Source organism: Bison bison, unplaced genomic scaffold, assembly GCF_000754665.1.
Source record: "Bison bison bison isolate TAMUID 2011002044 unplaced genomic scaffold, Bison_UMD1.0 scf7180017864178, whole genome shotgun sequence".
NCBI lineage: Eukaryota > Metazoa > Chordata > Mammalia > Artiodactyla > Bovidae > Bison > Bison bison.
In genome coordinates this window covers 1,775,311-1,789,295 of record NW_011494750.1, presented here as the reverse complement: position 1 = coordinate 1,789,295, position 13,985 = coordinate 1,775,311, and the positions used below count along the sequence as shown (strand labels likewise).

At 39.8% G+C, this 13,985-nt stretch overlaps 1 protein-coding gene across 3 annotated transcripts in view; it reads left to right on the top strand.

Moving 5' to 3' along the window:
* CKAP5 (cytoskeleton associated protein 5) overlaps positions 1–13,985 on the top strand; it is a 106,056-nt gene that overhangs the window by 19,480 nt on the left and 72,591 nt on the right. Inside the window, exon 1 of one of the 3 annotated variants that reach the window (XM_010842361.1) lies at positions 5,780–5,883. The exons of the other annotated variants lie outside the window; for them this stretch is intronic. The gene's annotated coding sequence lies outside the window, so the exon portion shown is untranslated. Of the gene's footprint in view, positions 1–5,779; positions 5,884–13,985 lie in introns of those variants that run through there. 3 annotated transcript variants of the gene reach the window in all.

Here is a 13,985-nt window from a genome sequence, read left to right as displayed (position 1 = left end):
AGAACATTTTCATCATCCTGAAGAGACCTCATACCCACTAGTAGTCACTCCCCTTCCTTATTTCCCTCCCTGCCCTCCCACCCCTAGCCCTTGGCTCTGTCTGTCTCTGTGCATTTGCTTAACCTGGACATTTCGTATCAACGTAATCATACAATATGTGGCCTTCTGTGTCTTGCTTATTTCACTTACTACAGTGTTTTCAAGGCTAACCCATGTTGTAGGATATATCATTCCTTTTTATGGCTGAATGATATTCCATTGAATGGATAGATCACAATCTGTTTCACCTATTTATCTTGATAGTGATAAAATGATAGTGACCGTTGATGGATAGGCCACTCTGGGACTATTATGAGTAATGGTGCTGTTAACATTCATATACAAGCTTTTGTGTGGACTTTCAGTTCTCTTGGGAATGGGTTGTTGATATCAAATATTTTCGAAATTGGATGTGCCAGTTTGCATAACCAGCAGCGGCATTTTGATGTGATATTGGAAGTAGTATTTATTTTTTATAATATTTCTTTATTTGGCTGTGCTGGGTCTTAGTTATGGCCCCTGGGATCTAGTTCCCTTACCAGGGATCAAACTTGAGCCCCCCTACATTGCCAGTGTGGAGTCTTAGCCAATGACCACCAGGGAAGTCTCTGGACATAGTATTTATAATGAGTTTCCAAACATTTTCTTGTATGTGTCCTTTTTGTTTCCTAATGAGGAGAATTATACTTTTGCTAAAGATGTTAAATAATACTTGCTATATACATTGTTGATAAATTTTATTTAGGCTCTGGAAACTCTTGTCTGAATGTTACAAGTTTGATTAACAGAAGTATACCTAATGTATTTAGTTACTAGTAGTAGTTTTTGTTAATTCTTATAGCTCATTGATCCAGAAAAAATTACCAGATATGACTACTTTTGGATGAGATTTGAAAGAGTAATTTTCATTGATATTTCCCTTTGAAAGTATTATAAAGTAACATTTAAGATTCATGTCAAGTGATCAATGATTCTTCATAAATAGAAGACTAATGACACACCATTAATATTAAGTTGCAGAAAGCACTGATTGTAATTGATAGGTATAAAAATACAGATCCGTACTGAAAATCAGTAGTAAGTAATAATCCAGTTACCCTTGACTTATTGTTAGTAGAAGAGCATGCAACAACAAAAAAAAAGAAAAAAAAAAGATACAACAAAAAAAAAGAAAAGAAAGAAAAAAGAGCATGAAAGGGTTCAAAGAGACACTTTAGAAACCAATTTGACAGTTACTTATAAAATTAAACATGCACTTACCTTATCACCCATTTTTCCCACTCCTGGATATTTGCCCAAGAGAAATAAAAAGTTATGTTCATATAAAAATTTGTAGCTGTTTGGGTTTTTTATCTTTTTTTTTTGCAACTGCTAAAAACTGTAAACAGTCCACACGTCCTTCAGCTGGTAAATGGATGAGCAGAATGTGTTAGATCATATAAGGGAATGTTGCTCAGCAATAAAGTGAAACTACTGACATGTGAAAAACACGGATAATCTCAGTTGTGCTAAGTGAACAAAGCCAGACTCAAAAGACTACACACTATCTGGTTCTTTGTACGTGACGTCGTGGAAAAACCAAACCTGTAGGAGCAGAACACTGATCAATGATGGTCTGGGGGGGAGGCTAATTACAAAGAGGCACAAGAAAGTTGGTGGGGCTTGTAGAGATGTTTTTGACTATGGTGATGGATACATGATTATGTTTCTGTCAGAGTGCATAGAACTGTGTATTAAAGAGTGAAGTTTAAACTGACACAACATTGTAAATCAACTCTACTCCAAGAAAGAATTTTTAAAAGTAAATTTTAGTATATGTAAGTTACACTAAAGAATTTTAGTATATGTAAGTTATACCTCAGTAAACCTGACTTAAAAGCTCTTGGGTTGGAGGACCTCTTCTCCCTCTAATCCTCAGTTAACTTCTGACAGCTAGGAGGAACACAGGGAGCAGTCAGTGGGAAGGGGCTATTCATTTACTTTTTAGTGGAGGAATGTGATAGAAAAGGTCGACAGTATTTGTTGAACATTATGTATTTTATTTACTACTTATGTTCAGCAATTAATTCTAGGCACTTTTAAGTAAAAGAAACTTATTTAATTCTCCTAATTATCCCAATAAGGTAAAAAATTCCTCATTTTACAAATAGAAAACAGAAGCACAAAGAGGTAAGAGTTTTTGTCTAAAACCACACAGCTAATAAATGGCACAGCCAGGATTTGAACTAAGCATTCTGACTCCAGAGTCCTCGCTCTTAATCACTAACTTGGCTTCTTCCCTTCACTGAATATGATCTAATAAAGAATTCCAGTTAATGCTTAAAACTTTCCCCCCTTCACTCTGCTGCTGCTGCTAAGTCGCTTCAGTCGTGTCCGACTCTGCTCGACCCTATAGACGGCAGCCCACCAGGCTCCCCCGTACCTGGGATGCTCCAGGCAAGAACACTGGAGTGGGTTGCCATTTCCTTCTCCAGTGCATGAAAGTGAAAAGTGAAAGTGAAGTCGCTCAGTCGTGTCCGACTCAGTGACCCCACGGACTGCAGCCTACCAGGCTCCTCTGTCCATGGGATTTTCCAGGCAAGAGTACTGGAGTGGGTCGCCATTGCCTTCTCCCCCTTCACTCTGGCTATGTGTAAATAAATATTTTCCTTAATCTGTGCTTGATTTGTTTCAGGAAAAAACATTACAATGAAGAAGGATTTTTTAAAAGCACAAGAAATAACCACTTTTCTGATAAATGAATTATCATTTTCCCATATTCTCTTCCATATATAATGTTTGCTGAATCATTTCCTAAACAGTTTCAACTTTGCCCTGGAGAATACTTCTTTCTGGTAATTTGTTTAATTGTGAAGGTTTTACATGTCCGGTTTAGTCTCTTTGTGGTTTATAGAGAAAAGGACACAATAACCGAAATATTTTGGGCTGTGACATTGGGTGAGATATCTAATTATTATTCAGGAATATTTATATAAAATGTCTTTGCTTTGGGACAAAATACATAAATCTGATTGCACTGAGTTGTACAATCAATGGATTTTTTCTCTCTAAATTTTTAATTCCGTAGTAAGTGCAGCACTGGGTATTGTCCATTTGTATGTGAACATGCACGTGTATACTCACTGCACTAGGCTTATTGAAGTTACCTGGACTCCTTTGTCAAATAAGTGTTGGTCATACCGTTTGTGTAAATACTTACTGAGTATTCATTTGGTATCATGTACTGGGAGAAAAGATGAGATACATTCCAACCATTGCCTTGAGGTGCTCACAGTCTAGTGGGAAGGCTGATCTACTACATTGCTCTCAGAACAGTGTGATAAGCTTGATACAGATAGAATGCAAGAAGGTCTTAATTACCTAATTCGAAAGTATCATTCACAGTTAAATGCACTTTGAAATGAGGTGATTTTTTTTTCTTTTTTTGCAATTCAAAATCAGACTGTTCTAATCTGAATCAGCTTCTTTTCATGGCAACCTTAGCCTAGAATTTTCTACAACCTTCAGAATAAGGGTAACCTGGGTCTGCTCCATATTAGAGCAGTCTTTGTGCCTGTCCTTTGGAATTGAAATTTCCACTTGAACTCCTATTTGGGGTGGAAGATGTTCGGGCACTTATGAATGGTCTTTTGTTGTTGTTCTTTAGGCATTAACTCTTGTCCAACTCTTTTGTGACCCCCTGAACTGTAGCTCGCCAGGCTCCTCTGTCACTGGAATTTCCCAGGCAAGAATATTGGAGTGGGTTGCTATTTCCTTCTCCAGAGGATCTTTTGACCCAGGGACTAAACTTGCATCCCCTGCATTGGCAGATAGATTCTTTACCACTGAGCCACCAGGGAAGCCCATAAATGGTTTTTGGCTTTACTAAATTGATTCCTGTATAGGTTTAGGGGTGACTTAAGGTTTTAATAGGTATGCTTATTTATCAAGATTAGGTGAAGGTATGCTGGGCTGGATGACTTAGGAGCTGGAATCAAGATTGGCAGGAGAAATATCAACCTCAGATATGCAGATGATACCACTTTAATGGCAGAAAGTGAAGAGGAACTAAAGAGCCTCTTGATGAAGGTGAGAGAGGAGAGTGGAAAAGCTGGCTTAAAATTCAGCCTTCAAAAAACGAAGATCATGGCATCCGGTCCTGTCACTTCATGGCAAATAGATGAGGAAAAAGTAGAAAGAGCGTCAGATTTCATTTTCTTGGACTCTAAAATCAACATGGACAGTGACTGCAGCCATGAAATTAAAAGACGCTTGCTCCTTGGAAGAAAAGCTATTAAAAAGCAGAGATATCACTTTGCTGACAAAGATCCGTGTAGTCAAAGCTATGATTTTTCCAGTAGTCGTGTGTGGATGTGAGAGTTGGATCAAAAAGAAGACTGAGCACCAAAGAATTGATGCTTTCAAACAGTGGTATTGGAGAAGACTCTCGAGAGTCCCTTGGATAGCAGGGAGATCAAATCAGTCAATCCTAAAAGAAATCAACCCTGAATATTCATTGGAAGGACTGGTGCTGAAGCTGAAGCTGAAGCTCCAGTACTTTGGCTACCTTATTTGAAGAGCTGACTCATTGGAAAAGATAATGCTGGAAAAGATTGAGGGCAAGAGGAGAAGGGGAGGACAGAGGATAAGATGGTTAGATGGCATCACTGTCTCAATGGACATGAGTTTGAACAAATTCAGGAAGAAGGTGGAGAACTGGCATGCTGCATTTCATGGGGTCGCAAAGAGTCGAACACAATTTAGTGACTGAAGAACAACAATACAGGCTTAATAAATATATAAATCTCTTCCTGACAGTATAAAGGAGACATGAAATGCATACAAACCTTGTAAGTTGAGATTGAGGAAAAATTCCTCCTATGAAAAGAAATTTAAAATTCTCTAATAACCTACAGAGAGATCAGAGACCATTACTTAACTCCCTGAGATTTTAGTCCAGTTTCTACTACAATTTTCTCAAGAACTCTTCATATTACATGGGCTTCCCTGGTGGCTCAGATGGTAAAGAATCCACCTGCAATGCAGGAGTCCCAGGTTTGATCCCTTGGTTTGGGAAGATCCCCCGGAGGAGGGCATGGCAACCAATTACAGTATTCTTGCCTGAGAATCCCATGGACAGAGGAGCCTGGTGGACTACAATCCATGGAGTCACAGAGTGGGACACGACTGAAGCGACTTGGCATGCACACACATCCATCTTCTGTCGTTGTCTAGGATTCCTCGTTGTACGGAAGAGAAGGAAGTCAGTGAAAGGGTGAGGTGAAGCAGTGCAGGCTCTCAGAATTCTTTTCTGTGCCTTTGAGTTGCCATTTGAAAAATGCTAACTGCTCGAGTTAATAAGCAGTTAGTGGAATAAGCCACTAACATAATGGGGGCTATATATTTACCCTGAAGCTTTGTTTCCAGCCGCAATTTTTTTCACCTCTGAAGGAGGCATTAAGATTGTGATAGAACAGGTCACCTCCTTTGTTTCTGGAACATTATCTGTGTTGCCACACACAAAAGAAGAGGTCCACACCTAACCGAAGTAGAGTGTTCCTAGTTGGCCCTTCACATCAGCGTCTCGCCTTGAACGCCCTGTGGGATGGAAGGAGCGCCCGCCCAGTGCTGCAGACCTCTGAGCACAGGCGTGTGCGGCCCCTTTAAGCTGTCGGTGTGTGCTAGGCGGGGGCTGGGGCCGGGCCGGGGTGGGGCGGGCACTCTGACACAGCGCTCTGGGCCCCGCCCCCGAGGAGGCGTTTCCCAGCGGCCCTCGCACCAATGCTGCCACCACCCCCGCCCTCCCGGCATTCCTGCTGATTCCGCCTCGAACCGTAGGGCTGCGACCTCTCCCTGCTGGGGAGCGTAAGTGTCAAACTGCGGGCGAGGGTCAAGCATCCCGCGCCCATGCCGGAAGTCCTGGTGGACTATACAGGGGACTTTCCTGGCCTATCAGAGGCTAAGGCGGCGAAAGAGCGTAAACAATGCCGGCTGCAGTGAGCTAAAGCCTGGGGCATCTGCTCTGCTTCTGGGTGGTGACAGCGGCTCTAGGGTGCTGGTTTGGATATGCAGTGGTTGAGCTGTGCCCACAGCCTAGCTTTGCCCCAGTCTGGTTCCTGCTTGAAATGAGAGGATTGTTTTTGCCCAGTATAATCCCGCTGAGCTAGATGGGTGGAGCTGGAATCTACGGTCCTGGGCCTTGGGTCCTTAGCCTGGCATTTGGAGACCTGGCAAACTCTGAGATGAGTAAGGATTAGATTTTCAGCTATCTTGGTACAACTGAGCGGTAACTCTCAAAGTAGACCTAATTCACAGCCAGGTTTAGCTTTCTGTCTCCCCAGAGGCCTGTGTTGCTATTGAATCCCCCACTTTTGGAGACACTGACAGTGATCATCTATTGAGGAGAATCCAGTTAACCTTTCCCACTGATATGAATAGCAGAATGAAAGAGTCCGCTCTTTTGCCCCTCTCTGAAGGAGTTGGTGGGAGGTCACCATCTCAGCTCTAGTACAGCAAGCCCACCCAAGTTTGTTGAGATAACCTACTAGAGGAGCAGTTCCCATTTCTGGCCCCATATGCAAAATACTCCAATAAGAGGGTAACACTTGTCCTTGTTAATGAGAATTACCTGGAGGGAGTGCAGTTTTTTTTTAAGTTAGAGGGGAAGTTTTGTCATTTTTGTTACTGGCTACTTAAGTGATGAGATTTTGTCTGGCTTGGCCAAGTAATACGTTTTTAAATTTTCTATGACAGTTACATAATTGTTATACTTCTTTAATCCAGTTGTCCTTCTTAGACAGTTTGAGTAAAGATTTCTGGGCATGTATGTGTATTTTGTCTTATCTTTGTTTTATAATTTCCTTTTTTTTTTTAAAGCAAGTTCACATCATTCTTTATTAATCGTTCAGAGGGGTTTCTTTTTGAGTGGGGGGAATTTTTCCTCAGACTTCCCTCAGACTCATTCTGTGCTTCTGCAGTAATATTTCCTTAGACAGAAGTCAGGAGTCCAGGAATGGTAATCAGATCCAGATCTCTTGTATCGTGATAGTGAAGAGCTTTTGTAGGTCAAGAGCTGCATAAGATAGTTTGGGAGCTAGCCATAAGATAGTTTCACTGCCGTACCTTCTGCCCAAGTTGGAAGCTAAAACAGTATGTTGAGTAGCTGTATAAATGTTCTCATTAGCTGTCATAGTGCAGGAATTTAAAGTAAAAGGACACTCACTATACATGGACCCTTGAGTGATGGGGAAGAATGGTGGACTGAGAAATAGGAGATACAGGTTCTGCCCCAGGTCTAACATTACTGTATTACTGATGACTTTCTCTCTCAGTGCCTTGCTTTTAGCTGGTTCATGAAAGAGAAAATGCATAGACTCCTGGGGTCTATATACTAATGATAGTACATAAAGCACATTTAATGTTTAATTGGACACTAAACTGAAATCTGTTCTAAGTTCAGAGTTTACTCTAAGTTGTGGCCTTATGTGTGACTTTGAAAACATTTCCTAATCTCTGGTCTAAAAATAAATAATTACATATAAACATTCTTCAGCAATAGTGTGAACTATACGGTATTTGAGCTCTTTAGAAGAGATTTTTAGATACAACAGTAGTATTAAAATTATATTATTTCTGTGGAACAGATTTAGTTTGCCTCTGTTTTAGACTAGGGTAAAAACAGTGTGCTGAGTAATTTGAAGTTTCTGAGTATTTATAGTATGAACTAGCTTGAATGAGCCATAATGATAATGAACTTGAAATTTCTGAGTATTTGTAGTATGGACTAACTTGAATGAACCATAGCAAACATCATATATAGGTCAAATTAATTTTATTAATGCTTCTTTTTGTTGGCGGTGTTATGCACTCTTAAAACATCAAACCTTGCTATGAAATGAAGACTTGGTTTCCTGTTTATAAAATCCAGATCCCTCTGTTCATTCCTGGTACCACATTTCCACCCACGTGAATTTCAAATCTAAAACCAAACTCATCATGTTCTTAACCTCTCCTCTACTCCCCCTAAACAACTCTCAGAACTTTCTTCTGACATTTTTCTGTCATTAGCACCACTGTTCTCCGAGTCATGTAGACTGGAGCCTCCTCCTAGACTTTTTTTTCCTACTCCCACATCCTTAGTTGCTAAGGCTTGCTGATTCTGTTTCTTTAATGTAACTCCCTTCAATCTCCTCTGCTCATCCTTTCCATTCCTAGGAGTTCTGGCTTCTATTTAACTTTGTCCTCGAGTACTGCAATAATTTCTTGTCAGGACTCTACTTTCTCTTCCGTCCAATTCATTCTACATAGATTTATCTTTCTAAAGTAGATAGGATCGTGTCATTGCTGCTTCAGGTCATCAGCATCCTCTGCTGTTTAGCTTCATATTTAGGATTATACATGATCTGGCCCCAGTCTATCTTTCTGGTCTATGTTAAGTGGAGCCATTTAGTGTTCCCTAAACATGCTTAGTACTTTTCTACTTCCAAGACTTTGCGTTTCTCATTTTCTCAGCTTCAGTATCTCTTCTCCACTCCTGGTTTTGTTTTTGTTTGTTTTTTGTTAATCTACCCTTAATTTATTACTGAGCTCAGATGTCATCCTTTCTATAAGATTTTTCACTGACCATGCCTTACTCACTGGCAGTTGATCGTATCTTTGATCTCCCTAACCCTTATTTGTCTCTTGCTTAGGGCACTTTCCATATATACTACATTTTGTATTATGGTTGTTTGGAATTGTGTTTTTTGGTTTTTGTTTTTTTTTACTTTTTATTTTATACTGGAGTATAGCCAATTAACAGTGTTGTGCTAGTTTCAAGTGGATATGGTTATTTGTTTAGCTATCTACTTTTACTCCTGTGAACTCATTGAACCATCATGGTTTGCCCAGAGGGAAATTCATTGAGTGAATACTTAAGGTAAAACTGGAGTATTAGATCCTGTTATTAGAAAGGAGTCTAACCATTATAGCCAGGCCATTCAAGTGTGAAATGATTGGCAGGTTTTACAAATCACTCTTATCTCCCAAGGACTTCTTTTTAAGTAAACTTTGTTAGTTTTGTTGTTATTAACAGTTTTAGTAAGATATATAATTTATATACTTTTCACCCATTTTTAAAGTGTACAATTCAGTGACTTCCAGTATATTCATAAATTTATGCAACCATCAACACAATTTTAGAACATTTTTCATTACCCCAAAAAGAAACCCCACCTTCCTTCACACTTTTCTAGTATTCCCAAACGCTCTAGTTGTAGGTAACCACTCATCCAATTTCTGTCTCTGTAGATTTGCTTGTTCTGAACATTTCATATAAATTTACCATCTTAAGCATTTTTAAATGTACAATTCAGTGGCATTAAATGCATTTGTAATGTTGTGTAGCCCCTACCATCCATCTCCATAATTCTTCTCCTTGTAGAACTAAAACTTTATACCCATTAACAGTAACTCCTCATTCCCCTCTCCTTGCATCTGCTGGCAACAGTCATTCTACTTTCTATCTCTCTTTATGATTTTGGCTACTCTAAAAAGAGCAGAGGCATTACTTTGCCGATGAAGGTCGTGTAGTCAAAGCTGTGGTTTTTCCAGTAGTCATGTATGGATGTGAGAGTTGGACTGTGAAGAAAGCTGAGCGCCAAAGAATTGATGCTTTTGAACCGTGGTGTTGGAGAAGACTCTTGAGAGTCCCTTGGACTGCAAGGAGATCCAACCAGTCCATCCTAAAGGAAATCAGTCCAGAATATTCATTGAAAGGACTGATTCTGAAACTGAAGCTCCAATACTTTGGCCACTTTATGCGAAGAGCCAACTCACTGAAAAGACCCTGATGCTGGGAAAGATTGAAGGCAGGAGGAGAAGGGGACGACAGAGGATGAGATGGTTGGATGGCATCACTGACTCAATGGACATGAGTTTGACAAAGCTCCAGGAGTTGGTGAAGGACAGGGAAGCGTGGTGCGTCCATGGGCTCACAAAGAGTCGGACGTGACTGAGTAACTGAACAACAACAGTAAGTGCTTCATATAGGTGGAATCACACAGCGTTTGTCTCTTTGTGGCTGGCTTATTTCAGTTAACAGTATCTTCAAGGTTCACCCAGGTTATAAGCTTGTGTCAGAATTCCTTTCCTTTTTAAAGCTGAATGATACTGTGTTGTGTGTACATACCACATTTTGCTTAGCCGTTCATCCATTGATGGTCACGTGGGTTGCTTCCGTGTTTTAACTGTGAATAATGCTGCTATGAACATGGGTTTACAGATATCTCTTTGTACTTGCTAAGTCGCTTGAGTTGTGTCCAACTCTGCAACCCCATGACTGTACTCCTCCAGGCTCCTCTGTCTGTCGGATTCCAGGCAAAGATACTGGAGTGGGTTGCCATTTCCTTCTCCAGGAAATCTTCCCGACCCAGGGATCAAACTCGCATCTCTTATGTCTCCTGCATTGTCAGGCAGTTTACCACTAGTGCCACCTGGGAAACCCAGACCCTGCTTTCAATATACCCAGAAATGGAATTGCTGGATCATATGGTCATACTATTTTTAATTTTTGGAGGAACTGCCATACCGTTTTCCACAGTAGCTGTACCATCTTACATTCTCACCAACAGTGTTAAAGGGCTCCAGTTTCTCCATATCCTTGCCATCGTTTTCTGTTTTCTGGATTTTTGATAGTAGCTGTCCTAATAGGTATGAAGTGGTGTCTCGTAGTTTTGATTTGCATTCGCCTAATGTTCAAGGCTATGGTTTTTCCAGTGGTCATGTATGGATGTAAGAGTTGGACTGTGAAGAAAGCTGAGCGCCGAAGAATTGATGCTTTTGAACTGTGGTGTTGGAGAAGACTCTTGAGCGTCCCTTGGACTGCAAGGAGATCCAACCAGTCCATTCTGAAGGAGATCAGCCCTGGGATTTCTTTGGAAGGAATGATGCTGAAGCTGAAACTCCAGTACTTTGGCCACCTCATGCGAAGAGTTGACTCATTGGAAAAGACTCTGATGCTGGGAGGGGTTGGGGGCAGGAGGAGAAGGGGACGACAGAGGATGAGATGGCTGGATGGCATCACTAACTCGATGGACGTGAGTCTGACTGAACTCGGGGAGTTGGTGATGGACAGGGAGGCCTGGCGTGCTGCGATTCATGGGGTCGCAAAGGGTCAGACACAACTGAGCGACTGAACTGAACTGAATGTTCAGTAGTATTGAACTTCTTTTCGTGTGCTTATTAGCCTTTTGTCTGTCTTCTTTGGATAGGTGTCTAATCAAGTTCTTTGCCCACTTTTTAATCATGTTGTTTGCCTGTTTTTGAGTATTAGGAATTCTTTATAGTACCTCATTTTTATCATTGAATCATATTCTATTCTATGGATTTACCACGTTTTATTTATCTATTTATCAGTGGATGGAGATATGGGTGGTTTCCACTCTTAGCTATTATGAAGGTTAATTTGGTTTTAGTTTGCTGTGTGTTTTGAAAATAGCACTACGTTTCTCAGAAGAGATCATTCAGGCCTTTAGATTGTGCGACTTTTCGTGAAATTATTGGTTTATTTTATACATATTTCATTTTATGAACTCTGAGGGTCCTCTGCATTACTTCCTGAATATGTTCTGAATGTTCCTAAGGCCTGTCTGATAATGGTTAGTTAAAATGTGCAGATAGAGGCAAAGTTTAACTTTAAAACAAATGGCCACTTTAAAGACCTTTTTCCTACCCTCCCACAAATATTCTAGAATTGTAGTTATAAATTTAAAACTAGTATGAACTGTAGATTGTAGTCTACTACTCTTGGGTTTTTAACCAATTTCAAGGAAAGATTTTCTTTTTCAACTGGTAGAGTAAATAGTGGAATAAGTATTGTGAATAACCCCAAATTATAATTAAAACTGTAGTTATTTCTTATGCAAAGACAAGTGAACAGTGTCTGAGACCCAGCTAGATAGTTAGCTTGATTATTTGGCAGCTGCTGATCAGGGATGATTCCCCCTTACCAACTAACTGTATTTTAAATTTCTCTAAATTACCTTAAGTCCTTTGGAGGCAAATAAACTTGTCTTTCACATATACTCCTATTTGCTGTTTATATTTTTATTGAGTTAGGTAAGCACCAAAATTACTCTTATTATTTACACTGTATGAACAGATACAGGGTGAAGATTTCACTGTAGATCATATAGAAACCATGTGTAGGTAAGTTCCTGGAAAATTCACCAAACTAAGAATCAAGAAGTCTCCTCTAGACCATTCTCCTCCACCTAGGTGACCTTTGGTGGGGCACTGAACCTCTTTTCCCCCCATGTATAGAAAGAGGATAAAGATGCTTTATTTATTTATTTGAGCCTCATGAAAAGAGAGATTAATGAGACAAAAAGCTTTTGCTCAAGAGAATCTTATGGTTGAGTAAGAAAGAGTTACCTAAGAATAATATTTAAAAAAGAAAGAAAATAAACCTGAAAAAAGAGGATAATGATGCTTTATTTATTTATTTGAACCTTGTGAGGATAGAGATTAATAAGACAAAAAGCTTTTGCTCAAGAGTATCTTACGGTTTAGTAAGAAAGAGCCACATAACTAAAAATAATATAAAAAAAGAAAATAAACCCAAATGAGATAGTATACTTGCATTTACATTATGAAATACATAGAAGATGAATGATTATAAAAATACCTGTAAAAGATAAAGTGCCACTTAAGTATTGGATGGGTGTTAGCTGTTATTTTAACAAGGGACTTTGAGATGAGTGTAAGCAGTGCCCTAAAGTCTTTGATCATAGAATTTGAAAGGTTGTAGACTAACAGATTTTAACCTGTGTTAGAATTCAGGGACTCTGTACATTTATATGGAAAAATAATTACCTCTTATTTTCACTAACCTTTTAACTGAAATTTTGACATTTTCTTCAGTTAATAATGTAGACAATAAACTGCAGTAATATTAGAAGAATATAACGCTTCTGTCACCAATAGAAATCATATCTCTAGTCATATATAAAAATATTCATCATAACTTCATAATTACAGTAGTTATTAAATATGCTGCTGTATTTTGTTTAATGTATTAACGTAGAAACCCATATACTCACATTTCAAAATACTTTGATATTAATACTATATTTCAGTATGACAGATTTAATATAATCATGTATCTTATGCATTAAGCAATATTCTAAGGTGCTTGTTCAGTTCAGTTCAGTTCAGTTCAGTCGCTCAGTCATGTCCAACTCTTCGCCACCCCATGAATCGCAGCACGCCAGGCCTCCCTGTCTGCCAACTCCCGTAGTTCACTGAGACTCACGTCCATCGAGTCAGTGATGCCATCCAAACATCTCATCCTCTGTCGTCCCCTTCTCCTCCTACCCCCAACCCCTCCCAGCATCAGGGTCTTTTCCAATGAGTCAACTCTTCGCATGAGGTGGCCAAAGTACTGGAGTTTCAGCTTCAGCATCATTCCTTCCAAAGAAATCCCAGGGCTGATCTCCTTCAGAATGGACTGGTTGGATCTCCTTGCAGTCCAAGGGACTCTCAAGAGTCTTCTCCAACACCACAGTTCAAAAGCATCAATTCTTCGGGGCTCAGCCTTCTTCACAGTCCAACTCTCACATCCATACATGACCACAGGAAAAACCATAGCCTTGACTAGACGAATCTTTGTTGGCAAAGTAATGTCTCTGCTTTTGAATATGCTATCTAGGTTGGTCATAACTTTCCTTCCGAGGAGTAAGCGTCTTTTAATTTCATGGCTGCAGTCACCATCTGCAGTGATTTTGGAGCCCAGAAAAATAAAGTCTGACACTGTTTCCACTGTTTCCCCATCTATTTCCCATGAAGTGGTGGGACCGGATGCCATGATCTTCGTTTTCTGAATGTTGAGCTTTAAGCCAACTTTTTCACTCTCCTCTTTCATTTTCATCAAGAGGCTTTTGAGTTCCTCTTCACTTTCTGCCATAAGGGTGGTGTCATCTGCATATCTG